This window comes from Thalassophryne amazonica, chromosome 12 (genome assembly GCF_902500255.1).
Source record: "Thalassophryne amazonica chromosome 12, fThaAma1.1, whole genome shotgun sequence".
NCBI classification, from domain to species: Eukaryota; Metazoa; Chordata; class Actinopteri; order Batrachoidiformes; family Batrachoididae; genus Thalassophryne; species Thalassophryne amazonica.
Genome location: NC_047114.1, coordinates 77,242,610 through 77,258,115, shown reverse-complemented (window position 1 = coordinate 77,258,115; position 15,506 = coordinate 77,242,610). Strand labels below are relative to the sequence as shown.

The following is a 15,506-nucleotide window of genomic DNA, read 5'->3' as shown; positions in this document are numbered from 1 at the left end:
GAAAATGCTGTTTTTATAACCTGGTAACACCTCTGGAGTGATTTACAAGAGCTCTTGTGGGTGTTAGCATGGTGATGTCACAGGCTGGTCTAACTAGCTGCAATCTCCATTTCCTTGTGTGTAAATATAACCTCTTTATGATATATTATTAAAAGCTAGCGAGAAATTAACACTTCTAAAACTGAAAATGCTGTTTTTGTAACCTGATAACACCTGTGGAGTTATTTACAAGATATTTCGTGGAAGTTAGCGTGCACGCTAACTTCCGCTAACTCAAAGCGAACCTTGGCTCTTTTCAAAAGCTCATGTATGTGGACACGCACGCCCTCCTGCAGATGCGTTAAAACGTAAATATTGTTTATGACAGACAGACAGATAGTTAGATAGATAGATAGATAGATAGATCCCCAAGTCCAATGAAGTTGGGACATTGTGTAAAATGTAAATAAAGACAGAATACAATGATTTGCAAATCCTCTTCAACCTATATTCAATTGACTACACCACAAAGACAAGATATTTAATGTTCAAACAGACTTTGTTGTTTTTGTGCAAATATTCGCTCATTTTTAAATGGATGCCTGCAACACGTTTCAAAAAAGCTGGGACAGTGGTATGTTTACCTCTGTGTTACATCACCTTTCCTTCTAACAACACTCGAGCATTTGGGAACTGAGGACACTAACTGTTGAAGCTTTGTAGGTGGAATTCTTTCCCATTCTTGCTTGATGTACGACTTCAATTGTTCAACAGTCCGGGGTCTCCATTGTTGTATTTTGCGCTTCATAATGCGCCACATATTTTCAATGGGCAACAGGTCTGGACTGCAGACAGGCCAGTCTAGTACCCGCACTCTTTAACTACGAAGCCACGCTATGGTAACATGTGCAGAATGTGGCTTGGCATTGTCTTGCTGAAATAAGCAGGGACGTCCCTGAAAAAGATGTTGCTTGGATGGCAGTATGTGTTACTCCAAAATCTGGATGTACCTTTCAGCGTTGATGGTGCCATCAGAGATGTGTAAGTTGCCCATGCCATGGGCACTAACACACCCCCATACATCACAGATGGTGGCTTTTGAACTTTGCGCTGGTAACAATCTGGGTGGTCTTTTTCGTCTTTTGTCCGGAGGACACAACATCCATGATTTCCAAAAACAATTTGAAATATGGACTTATCAGACCACAGCACACTTTTCCACTTTGTGTCGGTCCATTTCACATGAGCTTGGGTCCAGAGAAGGCGGCGGCGTTTCTGGATGTTGTTGATGTGTGGCTTTCGCTTTGCATGGTAGAGTTTTAACTTGGACTTGTAGATGTAGCGACAAACTGTGTTAAGATTCTTAAACAATGATGTTGGTTTTTAATGCAGTGCCACCTGAGGGATCGAAGGTCACGGGCATTCAATGATGGTTTTCGGCCTTGTTGCTTATGTGTAGAAAGTTCTCCAGATTGTCTGTATCTTCTGATTATATTATGGACTGTAGATGATGGAATCCCTAAATTCCTTGCAATTTCAAGCAGTTGTTCATAAAGCGGTGATCCTCGCCCCATCTTTGCTTGTGAACTGCTGAGACTTTTGGGGATGCTCCTTTTATACCCAATCATGACACTCACTTGTTTCCAATTAGGTGTTCTTTGAGCATTCATCAACTTTCCCAGTCTTTTGTTGCTCCATCCCAACTTTTTTGATACGTGTTGCAGGCATCCATTTCAAAATGAGAAAATATTTGCACAAAAACAATAAAGTTTATCAGTTTGAACATTAAATATCTTGTCTTTGTGGTGTATTCAATTGAATATAGGTTGAAGAGGATTTTCAAATCATTGCATTCTGTTTTTATTTACATTTTACACAATGTCCCAACTTCATTGTAATTGGGGTTGTAGATAGATAGACAGACAGACAGACAGTCAGATACAGGGCCTTTTTTGAACATGTACAAATTCAGTGGTGGGCACAGATAACCAAAAAATTAACTTCGATAACAGATAATCAGATAACTGAAAAGTTATCTTCGATAAAGATAAAACAATAAACCACCCAAAAATGTATCGGAAGTTACAGATAACCGATAAATTCCAATATTATCTCTTGCACATTTACAACTACTAATAAAACACATTTAATAGCTTCTAATAATATTAAAAATAACAACAAACCCAAACAATAAGACCACACTTTATTCTTTCAACAGTCTGCCCCTACTGGAAGGTCTTGTTTATTACACCCTTCCCAGCACAGAAGCACCTTATAAGCAGTTGTAAAGCCAGCTCTCTATCAATTACAAAGCTCAAGTCATGCGGAGGTCTTGAAAAATAAAGTCATATTGAGTTATGGTGTTGATTTATAAATAACATTAATACCGATAGAATAACTCCATTAATGTCAATTCTGTCATTTGTACAAAGTTAAAATATAACATATATCTTTTAATGTTGAATAATGCACTAATTCTGAGGTTTTGTAACAAAGAGACAGATCGCAAAGGATTCTGGGTAAAGGTGCCTCTCCTAAAAAATGATTGGTTCTGTTGTATGGCTGGGGGGCCTGGCTGCCTTTTTGTTTCTGTCTTTTGTTTTTCGTTCCAGGTGGCTTGCATTTGGGACTGAGTGGCTGTGTTGCTGAGGTTATCAGGACCTCACCCTGATCACCTGCGGCTCGTCAGGACTCACAGCTGAGGTGCATCTATATGGATTGGAACATGGTGGCATTTAAGACTGGAGTACACAGTGTGTATTTGCCAGAGACTCGACCTTGTGACCAGACGGGTGAGATCGTCGTCTCGGGAGCCATCTCATCATCAGTGGATGCAGAGAACGTCCAGGGTTTGATGCATGGTCTGTGAAAGAGGAGGGGGTGAGGTCTCACGCTCGTCAGCACACTTCCTGAGGTACGTTAGATTTTGTGACTAACATTTATACAGTCAGTAAATGTGGTGTCCCTCACACCTTATTATATTGAGCTGTATGTTAGTCATGTATCGGCTTCCACTGCAGTGGAGTTTTGTGAACTGGATGTTCCATGCCTGCAGGTTGGGAAGCTGATTAGTAATCAAGCCAGGAAGTGTTTGCTGTTTGTACACCTTTAAGTGTTCTCTCTGTGTGTAGAGTGTGGACTCACATAATGGTTCCTTCTTTCACAGACTCGGTTTGTTGCGGCCACCTGGGGGGTGTCGGCGGGGTCCTTGGGTCCGAACAGCTTCTGGCTCCGGACCGTTAGCGCTGCTGGGAGCGCACCACGCCAGACCGCACTTTCTTTTGTTGTTTTTTGTATCACTGTTATGTATTAAATTCAGTTAGCCTTTGTACCGTGCTCTGCTTATTTCATACTGGGTCCTTCAAACGCTGGTCGGTTCTCCGAGCTGCGTCCGACACATAACAGGTTCAGTCAGTCATTATGTAAACCAACACGTTAATGTGACGTCTGTTGTGTGTTGGTGTTTAAATGTGCTTTTGTAAAATATTCCATTTTTTTGTTTGTTAAAAACAGGCATTTTTACAGAGCCCTGGAAGTGTCATCGCAAAATTTGCATGCGCACATTCTCTCTTTACAACATTCATTTGATGTTGTAAAACCTGCTTTACACTGTGCGATATGATTTTTCATGGAGGAATTTTTTGGACCAAGTTTCAGGTTAATCGTGCATCCTGCATCGTGTAGTGTTCATGGAGTATCAAGCTGCGGTCAACATCTGACGACCACCTCCTGATCGCCGATCGTATGGTCGAATGAGAATCAAACCTGTTTGATATATTATTGTGGTCAGCCGTCGTGAGGTTATCCTGCTGCTGAAAGCTACGAGCAGCATCCAACCGTTCGCACTGTGCCTGTGCAAACACTGCAGAGCTGTCTTGTAATCATGTTATTATTATTATTATTATTATTATTATTATTTTGCAGTTGTTTTGTTTTTAAACTTCATTTGTAAAAAAAACAAAAGCCATTTGCAAAGCAAGAAAGTTGATTTGACAATCATCTGACATAACCGGGGTCAAAATTCAGTTAATTCAAAATGCTGCAGCTAGAGTACTAACGGGGACTAGAAGGAGACAGCATATCTCACCCATATTGGCCTCTCTTCATTGGCTTCCTGTTAATTCTAGAATAGAATTTAAAATTCTTCTTCTTACTTATAAGGTTTTGAATAATCAGGTCCCATCTTATCTTAGGGACCTCATAGTACCATATCACCCCAATAGAGCGCTTCGCTCTCAGACTGCAGGCTTACTTGTAGTTCCTAGGGTTTGTAAGAGTAGAATGGGAGGCAGAGCCTTCAGCTTTCAGGCTCCTCTCCTGTGGAACCAGCTCCCAATTCAGATCAGGGAGACAGACACCCTCTCTACTTTTAAGATTAGGCTTAAAACTTTCCTTTTTGCTAAAGCTTATAGTTAGGGCTGGATCAGGTGACCCTGAACCATCCCTTAGTTATGCTGCTATAGACTTAGACTGCTGGGGGGTTCCCATGATGCACTGAGTGTTTCTTTCTCTTTTTGCTCTGTATGCACCACTCTGCATTTAATCATTAGTGATTGATCTCTGCTCCCCTCCACAGCATGTCTTTTTCCTGGTTCTCTCCCTCAGCCCCAACCAGTCCCAGCAGAAGACTGCCCCTCCCTGAGCCTGGTTCTGCTGGAGGTTTCTTCCTGTTAAAATGGAGTTTTTCCTTCCCACTGTCGCCAAGTGCTTGCTCACAGGGGGTCGTTTTGACCGTTGGGGTTTTTACGTAATTATTGTATGGCCTTGCCTTACAATATAAAGCGCCTTGGGGCAACTGTTTGTTGTGATTTGGCGCTATATAAATAAAATTGATTGATTGATTGATTGATTGAAAATAAATAGAACACTGCCATCTACTGGTTCCCAGACACTGCCATGAACACTACTGGCCAGTAGATGCTAGATGGCAGTAGAGGCCTTCAAAACAAATTCTAGATAATCCCTGTCTGCTCACATTTAAAATGCGTGGAATTTAACAAACGCAATTAAAAAATCAATGTCTATAAACGCAGAGAATATATTCAAGAGAGTTTTAGGCACTAGAGTTTAATGCTGTTGTCCGTGCCTGAACAGAGTGTCTGAAATGCATTTGTCCTGTCGTGACGTACTGAGATTACATCATCCTACCCAAAATGCACTGCAGGGCAGAGCATGTGCTCACAAAACCTTAAAAATTAGCACATTACTTTAAAACTAAAACATATATCTCATATTTTTACTTGATGAAACTTCAGATATGACAGTAATTTTACATAACTTGTCCAAAATTAGTTTGGTTAAAATTTGAACCATAAATTAAAAATGTATGCCTCTGGATGACTTAGGTCATATTGCCAGCATATTGGTATGGTGTTAAAGGAAATTTGTTTTTCTTTTTCTTTTTGGGGCTGTTTTTCCTTTGTCTGCAGAGGATTGACATGTTTTTTATACAAGCAGTTCTCTTCTGTTTGTAAAGGTTATTATTGTGTGTCTGTTACAAAACTTTTAACAGGTGGGTGCTGAACTAATTTTAAAAATGCTTGTCGCTATTCAGCTTTGTTTATTTTGTTTATCAGTTTAAAAGTTATCGGACAAAAATTAATCGGAAGATAACTGGTCCGATAATGGTTTTTAAAGTTATCTAAAAAGATAATCCAATGTTGAAAACATTATCTTCAATAATTATCTGTTATCAGATTATCGGAAGTGTGCCCACCACTGTACAAATTATACATAAGACAATAGGATCTTAATAATTAATGTAAATAACAATAAACATACATATATATACATATATATATACACACACATATATATATATAAGGATTAAACAATGAGAAGCCGTGCATTATATGATTTGAATGCACGACGCAGAGTCTAAAACACTGTTACGGTGTTACTCCGCGAAGTGCATTCAAACTGTATAATGCACGGTTTCGAGTTGTTTAATCCACTTATACCATGGTCCCACACAGTGAGCTAACACACAAATATGTATTTAAGTTAACAGAACTTGATAAAACTGCGTTGGTATTTGGGACTATTTTATGCCAGTCTCAAGATATTTTCATCCTTGGCAACCGTTCTCTTCTTCTTTCCCAACTTCAATCTTGTCCAGTTCGTCCGATGTTAAATCTTTATGCTGTTGTTTTTGCTGTTCTTCTCGTTTGCTCTCCTCCTCTTCCCATTCCTCAAACGTTTTATTTTGGCCAAAATCCATGTTTTATCACGTTTCTGTCATTCACCTGTCAAAACACAGCTGATCTTGCGCGTTGCTGTGTTGACGACCAGAGCGGAGTGATATTACAGTGACTTAACTCGCCGAACTACGTGTGCGTATACACGATGAAGGCAATGCTCATATGGCCGTGGGTATTTTCACATTGCGTTATATTTTTAAATATTCTGCTGAAGAACAAAAACACACAGAGCCAACAGCATGACCTCTTTGGCAGATATAATAAATGTTAGTTGCAGCCGTAATATAAAACCAAATGCATCAAAAACCTTCCACAAAAATCCAAAATACACGTCTATGAATTAGATGTCTGAAAAATTCATGCAGAGTAGTCGACTAAATAAGGCTGCACTTCAAGCCATAACGAACGGCTCAGATATTCTGTATGCAGTCAAAACTAAGATGCCATGCGATGCCTTCGGGCTATGTTCGACAAATATACTTGCTTGTTTTAGTGTTACACTTGTGACACACAGTGACAATATTCTGAATGGATTTGGCAGTTACTTTGACCCTCTGCCAAAGGACTCTACAGCCACTCAGGGACTGATAGAAGAGAAGCAAAGTTCCCTTGAGAGCATTGTCACAATGTACCCCGTCATCAGTTCTGGCTGCGTGATGCTCTCCTCTGAGTGGGTGACTGGTCTGGGGTCCAAGTCCTTCAAATAACAAATGTACACAAACTGGTTCAACTTGCATGTTGTGACTGAACTGACACTGATTTTGTCAATGATTAGCCAGCTTGATACATCTAATCAAACTAAAAGGTAAAAACGTCAATGTGTCACACAAAAAGCTACGCTCCTTGACTTTAACCAACAGCTGACAAAAGTCATTGTTTCATTCAGAATTATATGAGATTTAAAAAGGGGTTCGTGCAGCATGGCTCATTTAAAGTCAATGTGAGCATGGAAAAGAACAAAAACAGGTTCTTGATTGATCTTTGCAGTTGTACAACCTCAACCAAAGGCGTACACGCTCATTACCCACAGTCCTGAAATATTTTGATGCTTATCTAGTAGAAGACACAGAAGGAGACACAGATGGTTCCCGAGATGAAGACGAATGAGCCGTAAATGTAGACAGCAGTGGAAACCCGGCCCGAGGCGCATCAGAAGGTCCTGTTCTTCCACTAATGATATTTGAGGGAATGTCTGGGCCAGCATGTTGGCTTAGCTCCTTTTCTGCAGCCAGATGGAAGGTTCAAAGTAAAGACTAAACACACACAAATGTCCGATGTCTCATGTAAACCCCCCCCCCCCCCCCCCCCCCCCGCCAAAAACACACACACACACAGTACGTGTATGCATATCCATGATATCACAGAGCATATGGCTACTGCATTTCACTGGTAGCATCACTTGTAATAAGTCAAATACAAAGGAGTCGAGAGGCACTGAGTGGAGTGCACAGCTCGGCCAATGTGCAACATAAATTCAACCCACAGTCCAACCTTCCAGCTGTATGGTTTCAGCTTTATTTCGAAAAAAGGCAAAATTTTGTAAGATATCCTCTCTTACAATGTTGACCAATGACGATGACAAAGATGACAACACCACCAACAACAATAATATAGGTGCAGGCAGCCATGACCCTCAGTTGGAACAAGCAAGTTCAGAAAATGAATGAATGACAACAAGAATAATAATAATATTATTATTATTTTACAAATGCACGTTGTGCTCCCACACACATTATTAATGAACTATTAACAACAACAAGTTATATATCATTATTTTTAACTTTTTGTTATTTAATTTTTATTATCTGGATTCACATACAATTAATTTTTTCTTGGCCCATGTCAAGGAAAAAAAAAAGGAAGCATGTTTTGTGCTTTTATATATATATATATATATATATATATATATATATATATATATATATATATATATACACACATATATACACACACACACACACACACACATGTATGTATGTATGTATGTATGTATGTATGTATGTATGTATAAAAGCACAAAACATGCTTCCTTTGCAGATTTAAAAATAAAGATAAAAAACATCACTGAAGAACAGAAAAAGACCAAGCCATGCATTTTACAATATCACATTAAAGAGATACTAAATCAAATGTTTGACTAGTTAATCAAATATAACCATATGAACAACCCTTTTCAATCTGCTATCCTTGGTCATATTATTCATTTACAGCTGCACTGAATACTTTTTTTAGTATTACAGAAATTATTGACTGGCCTATCACCCATATGTTTATTTGATTGATTTTTTTAAAGCATCCCTTGTTCATGTATAATAGTTTTTTTTAGAAAATGATGTTGAATGTATGTTCCTTAAAGGATAAAGAAATTTATAATGCGAGGGTAAATATATGTTTACTGTATTCCATTTGTTGAAGACTTTTAATGTCCTCCATAACTGAATAGATATGTTTCAACTGCAGGTGAAACAATTTCATTTTATGTTTTAGCTAAAGAATGACACACACACACACACACACACACACACACACACACACACACACACACACACACACACACACACACACACACACACACACACACACACACACACACACACACACACACACACAATAAAAGAATAAAGAAAAATCACATTCACTCTAAAAACTGTTACTGTGCTCTACTCATTTTTTTGCTGAAACATTTTTACACTTAAAAATATTGAGTAAATTAAAAAACTGTGAAATCATTTAAATATACTTGATGATCTTGATAAATCTAAGTAAAAATATTAAGTATATTAGTCGTTTACAAATATTGTGAATTAAATTTACCAGACAAATTAAGTATATTTCAAAAAAATAAAATTTGTTAAGCAAATGCTAATTTATTTCAATGAAATAAACTCAATAAATGTAAGGTTAAGATAAAATTAACTTAAATTTTTTAGGCATTTCATTTGGTATATCCAATGCAAACAATATTGCTGATATATATATATATATATATACATATACATATATATATATACATATATATATATATATATATATACATATACATATATACATATATACACATACATACATACACACAAAGCCACTGAATTACTTTTTAGAGTGTTGATCAAAGGGCAGGAAACAAAAAAATAAATAAATCACTGTTGTAAATGTTAAGGGTAAGAGAGTTAAATTTGAAGGATGCTGGCACAAATAAATTTGGAGGTATGATTTAAAAATGTAGTATAACATTAGCCTTTAGATGCTAAGCTTTATGACAACGGCAATAAAAAAAACATCCATCCATTTTCTTCCGCTAAATCTAGGATTAATATTTTTTCTGCACTGGAGATGCTGTGTTAACTAGAACTTGACAATCTTTAATTTGAAAGGTTAAACATGCAGCAAAAAAATAAATAAATAAAAATAAAAAACCTGATAGAACAGTACATCAAAGACATCAAATATGTTAACTATTTAACTCCAGCCAACTGAGCTGAAAACATGCATGTAAAGCTGGTGCTCAATATATGTTTGTTAATTCTAGCACTTAAAAAATTGTTAATTAGTGGTTTACTTAATATTAATCAAAATGACTAATTGAGTGAATGAGCTGCTTCCATGTGCGAAAAACCAAAACTCCACTACTGAAACGCGAGAAAGAGCTCAGCACACTTTTAACATCAGAGGGCTGAGACAGCTATGAGAAAAAAGGGTGATGGGAGGGGAAAAAAAAGACAAACATCTCTCCATATCCTCTAAATTAGGTGCTAAAAGCCCATCTCATTAATGCACCATGTGATGCACACACACACACACACACACACACACACACACACACACACACACACACACACACACACACACACACACACACACAAAAGCTTCTCTTCTGTACCTTCCATGACTCCTCAGCCAGTCGGTGAGTCCTCAAAAGTCCAAAATCAACTGCAGTTAAATCCAGGTGATCAGAAGACAGCGTGTTCAAAAACATTCCATTTTTGATTTTGCATAGGCCTTGATATCTGGGAAATGTGGAATTTCACTCTCCTCTGGTATGTCTCACTCTGTCATGATAGTCAACAGAATGGACTGGAAATCCAACTCTCCCTCAGTACAGCTGGAATCCTCTCTCTCTCTCTCTCTCTCTCTCTCTCTCATGCAAACAAACACAGACGCCTCCCCCTTCTCTGCCTGTACCCTCCTCTGTCCTGTGCCATTTGCCAAGGCAGAGGAGGTTGGGTGGGTTGGGGAAAAAAATCCACCGGGGGGGGCAATTCATCTTGGCCCTGCTGACCCCCTGCGGTGACAGATGCTCTTGGAAGCCTGCAGAGTGGCGGGGGATTCGGGAACAAAGAAGAGGCCGGCACCTCCCCGCTGCCACACAGCCACTGTGCCCTGCCACGCGTGACCCCCAGCACGCAAACACATCCACCACGGGCATTGCGTAATGGGGATGTTTTCCAGAAGAGGCGGTGGGGGAGAATATTTGAGTCAGACTTTCACTCTCTCTCTCTCTCTCTCACACACACACACACACACACACACACACACACACACACACACACACACACACACACACACACACACACACACACACACACACACACACACACACACACACACACAAAAGGGTAGGTCTTTGGTCACTATACCTGCCGTTTATTGGGGGGTAATTAGAGACAGGGGAATCCATCCGCAGCAAACTGGAGCCAAGAACATCAGGTCAACTTGAAGAGTTTGTCCCTGGGAATGACCCCACACTGGGCTTTAACTCCGGCTGTAAATACACGGTGGTGCTCATCTGGTCAAAAATAAACAAACAAACAAACAAAAAAAAAAGCTGTGAATCAACGTGGCGCTGTCAGATGTCTGGGATTATCTAACACGGTCTTGTCACGTCAGTCCTAGTGCCTTATCTTTACAATGCCAAGTGGGCAGGAAACACATTTGTAGGAGGTGAAGTTTGGTTTTGAATTGGGGATGACATCAGTAAAATGTCAGACACACACACACACACAGCACTTGGGCGTGGTGTTTTGCGTATATGTCTCTGTCAAGCTTGGCTCCTCTCCCATAGGTTTGCGGGTCCTGAACGTTACTGTAGCTGTTCCAAGTACAACACTCTTTGGGACACAGATCTTAACATGGTGTATCAGGAATGTGTCAGAGGCATTCTCACAGTTTGTTGGGCGACAGCTCCGAGAGCTCCCATTACCATAGTCATCACTTTGGGAGCCAGCAGCTGTTTGTCTGTCCAGAAACATTGTCAGTGAAGTTCATAAATGAGCAGATAGCTCAGGGAAGATAGTATAAGGGCATGTGTTGAGGAATTTGCACTAAGATGTTAATAATGGTTTTTATTGATTATGTATTTGCATTTTATTTTGATCTACTATGTGGTTGTGTTTGATGCTTGGGTGGTATGTGTTGTTGTGTAGCAGACCCCTCTGTCCAAGGCAAATTTCTCCTTAGGGAGACAAATAAAGACACTTTGACTTTGAACTTGTGCACAACACTTTCATGGTGCTGTTCTCAACCACCTTTGAGATGTTCCCCATTTCAGCTTGGGTCTTTCTAGTTCATCTTTGTTCCAAATGTTCCTGCACACAACCCAAGTTTATTGGTTGTGCCTCTCAGTGTGTGCTGCACCCTGGCACTATGTACTGGACTGTCCCAATGGCGTTCTTCTATGGCCCGCACTTTTGGGTCCTGTTTGGTATGGTAGACTGCTACCTCTGCCCAAGTGATACTCCAGACATGTGTTTCTATGTTTCTAGGATCACAGCATCGGTGCTGTCCTGTAGCCCACTGGATTTTTTTTTTTTTTTTTTAGCCATGCCCTGTATCTGCCAGTGGTAAAACCATTGGAGGGGTTTGGTCATTCATAACATCTCTACTTCTTCCTCACCACCCTTCTGTCTTCTGCTGCCAGAGGTACTCACTTAGTGATTTGTCCCAGGGTGTTCCCCTGGATGCTTGTTTTATCCTAGAGAGGCACTTAGCCCTTGGCTCTCCTGTTGTTGGTGTTTGTACAGTCTCGGCATGCTGGACTTTGGATGGAACCATCCATTGTGATGAGTTAAGTGTCTTGACATCTACAGCAGCTATCTCTTCCTGTCAAGTCAAGTTTGGAAACATGTGCTCATGTTGCGCACTATGGAACCACCGTGGCTCCTCGATGGCAGCCATTGAAGCAGACAACCATCTCACATCTCTGCCAGCAGAGGTCGGTAATCTTGGTTTCAAAGAGCAAAAGTCCTGCCATGTATTGTTCCTACCGGTGCACCAAAACCAGGTGATTGGAGCAAATATGTGGTAGGATTTTTACTTACAGAACCTGGGATTATCTACCTCTGTCTGCCAGCCAGGTGAAGCATGGCAGTCCTCCTGGCCTTCTCCAGCCACTGGGGGCCTCAACACTCTCTTCCTGTGACCATATTATTTTTCCAGCAGGGTATCTGATGACCAGTATAGGATACATGTTGATGGCTTCTATATTATTTATAATAGTGAGTTGGCTTCCAAGGACCTCATTTACTTTTTCCCATTGGCCCATGGGACGCCAAGGTACTTGTAACTATCCTGTATATTTGTAATTCTGCCTTCCGATATCTTTGCCCCTTCTGTTTTACACCATCTTTCCCCTCTTTGGCACCATTCAGTTGCATTTGTGCAGTCCAAATGGCATGCACTTTGATGTGATCCATGTAGAGAAGGTAGCTGGAGGATGCCCCAATCCTGAACCTTTATCCACATCCAGTCTTTGCAATGATCAGACTTAGGTAGTTCAGGACTATACAAAACAGCAGCAGGGACACTGAGTCTACTTGACATATCTCACACCCGATGGTCACTTATGTTTACTCCAGAATTTGCCTCGAGAGTTATTATTTTCCATGTAATCATGGTATACTTCACTTGGAAGAGCCTACATAGGTACAGTATCCAGCTACCTACTTACAGGTCAGATATAATAAGCCCGTTGCTACATGCTACATGTCATCACATCTACTACACCACTGAACTGCCCCAGTTCATGGATGGCAACCTCAAATGCAGACAACTGATCCATCCCCACCTCTCAAAAGTAACCATCCATCATCTTCATGCAGGTGAAACATGGACATCCCGTTCTCCAGTCACTGAGGTCTTCAACCCCATATTCAGGAATGGGACCAAATTTTTATTGATGTCTGATGGCTTGTATTCAGCAAGAAATGGTGCCAATAAAGTCCAGCATGAGCTTTAAAAAAAACCCAAAACAAACAAACAAAGCACCTAACCACCCAACAACACTACAGGAGATTGGTACAGCTCCCGACGCATCAGAAGAGTCTGAAAGATATACAGTTAAAAAAAATGTTTTGTTTGTTTTGGTGGAATTCAACCCTCTGGTTTAAATATTGTACCTATAACCTGAAGCCTTGTCCATGGGACTGATGTTCCAGTTCATTACCACAGACACAGCTGTCAGTTCTTTTAATCAAGTTGTGAGCAGCTCTTCTCACCTCCTCCCCAATGGTTATATTAGGGGACAGTCACTGTGAGGGACAACTGTAAGACCCCACAATGGCCAATCAGGGCCCCATTAGTCTTTACACGACTTTCCTGCACTAACTCTAAACACTAGACTTGAGTTTGACTGTGAAGTTTATCTGGCTATTACTGATTTGGACCACACATGGTATGTACACTACAGTGTCAGGAATACTTTAGTTTATATCTGAAAAACCATCTGTAAATGAGTTGTGGTTGGAAATACTGCAAGCCACTTATCAAGTATGACAAAGTAAAACTTCTACAATGGTCCATCTGCAGCAAAAACCAGTGAAACCACAAGTTCAACTAGGGGAAGAGAGCTGCCACTGTGATTTATGCCTAAGCCCCTGACTTTGACGTGGTCAGTCTTAAATAGCCCATTTAAAGCGTAGATAATAAGTAAGCCCAGCATTTTCTTTGGCCTCAAAAGACATTGTGCAAAAAAACAAAAGAGGCTGAATTGAATGCTGGCCTGACTCCAAGCCCATCTTTCACCACTGCATTGAGCTCTTACTGAAGTCCCTGACAAAAGGGATGTATCCTTTCTACTGCCACCTGAGGAAAGACAAGTCATGTGACCAGCTGGATAGTTCTGGGAGATCTTGGGCTTGGGGGCTGTGATCAGATTTGGAGGAGGGTAGGAGGGAGAGGTTCTTCCATCTCTTAAAATTCCAGGAGGAGTCTTGTTGACTCAGCAGCAACCTAACAGGTGACATTTGTTTGGAACAGCTTGGACCGTTCATCTAAACAAACCTGCAATTGCTACTTTTGTTGCATTGCTGAACTACAAATCAACCTAACCTTCAAGGTGACTTACACTGACAGGACTTTTAAGTAACATGACACGGTTGAGGTTTTGACACTTTCCTGCAGGATTGGCCCATCTTCTGCAAATGATTCAAGTAGTTTCACCTGACAAATTGCATATCGGGTGGGACGTTTACTGACTGCACGTGATGCTTATTATGAGAAAATGAACTAAACGTCCTCAAAAACAAAATGTGAATCAAAACAAGACAGCCGCCACGTGAAAGTTCCCACAGTAGAATTTCCTTTATGAGTTGTTCCACATGGGCTACCTGACACCATGGGTGTGAGGACTCACACTATTGTTTACTATCCGGGTGGCATTCCATGGCTTTAATTTCCTTATAAAAGCCCTGCAACCTTCTTGGAACCCCTCCTCCGACCTCCCGGGACTACCTGCTGGGCCCTGAAGTGCAAATTCGGTGTTAGTGAGGATAGTAGATGAGCAGAGGTCATTTAGCCTTTCCAGTGTGACATACAGACAAAGGCAAACATTCCAGCTGAATGCAACTACTGACGACAACAGTGATGCAGAAAAGGAGAAGAAGGAGCTACAACATAATAGCCTCAGGGTTCATATAAATCCCCTTTCAGAAATGTGCATAACATCAATTTGGCCTCAATGACTCCATGGTGCCATGCATGTAAACAACAAGGACTGTAGTAAATGTAAGGTATCTGCATCTCACTAATAAGAATATATATATATATATATATATATATATAGATATATATATATATAAGTACTCAAAAGTCCATTTAAGACATCTACAACCACAAATCAGAAAAGGTTGGGACAACAAACCTGTCTCAAACCTAAACCTACTTCTAGACATTTTATATATGCTACTCTGGAACCACCCCTAAATCCAAACAGTCCATTTGTCAACCCCCACTGAGGTCCTTAGTCTGGGTCTCATTAACAAAAGGTCACTGTCCTCAAAATAATTATTGATTAATGATCTAATTATGGATCACCGCTTAGATATGATTGGGTTA

The 15,506-nt window shown here is 40.2% G+C and overlaps 1 protein-coding gene across 5 annotated transcripts in view; it reads right to left on the bottom strand.

The window, feature by feature from the left end:
* greb1l (GREB1 like retinoic acid receptor coactivator) overlaps nucleotides 1-15,506 on the bottom strand; it is a 170,699-nt gene that overhangs the window by 84,394 nt on the left and 70,799 nt on the right. For 4 of the 5 annotated variants that reach the window (XM_034183873.1, XM_034183876.1, XM_034183875.1 and 1 more), the window contains exon 1: nucleotides 10,057-10,314. The exons of the other annotated variant lie outside the window; for it this stretch is intronic. The gene's annotated coding sequence lies outside the window, so the exon portion shown is untranslated. Of the gene's footprint in view, nucleotides 1-10,056; nucleotides 10,315-15,506 lie in introns of those variants that run through there. 5 annotated transcript variants of the gene reach the window in all.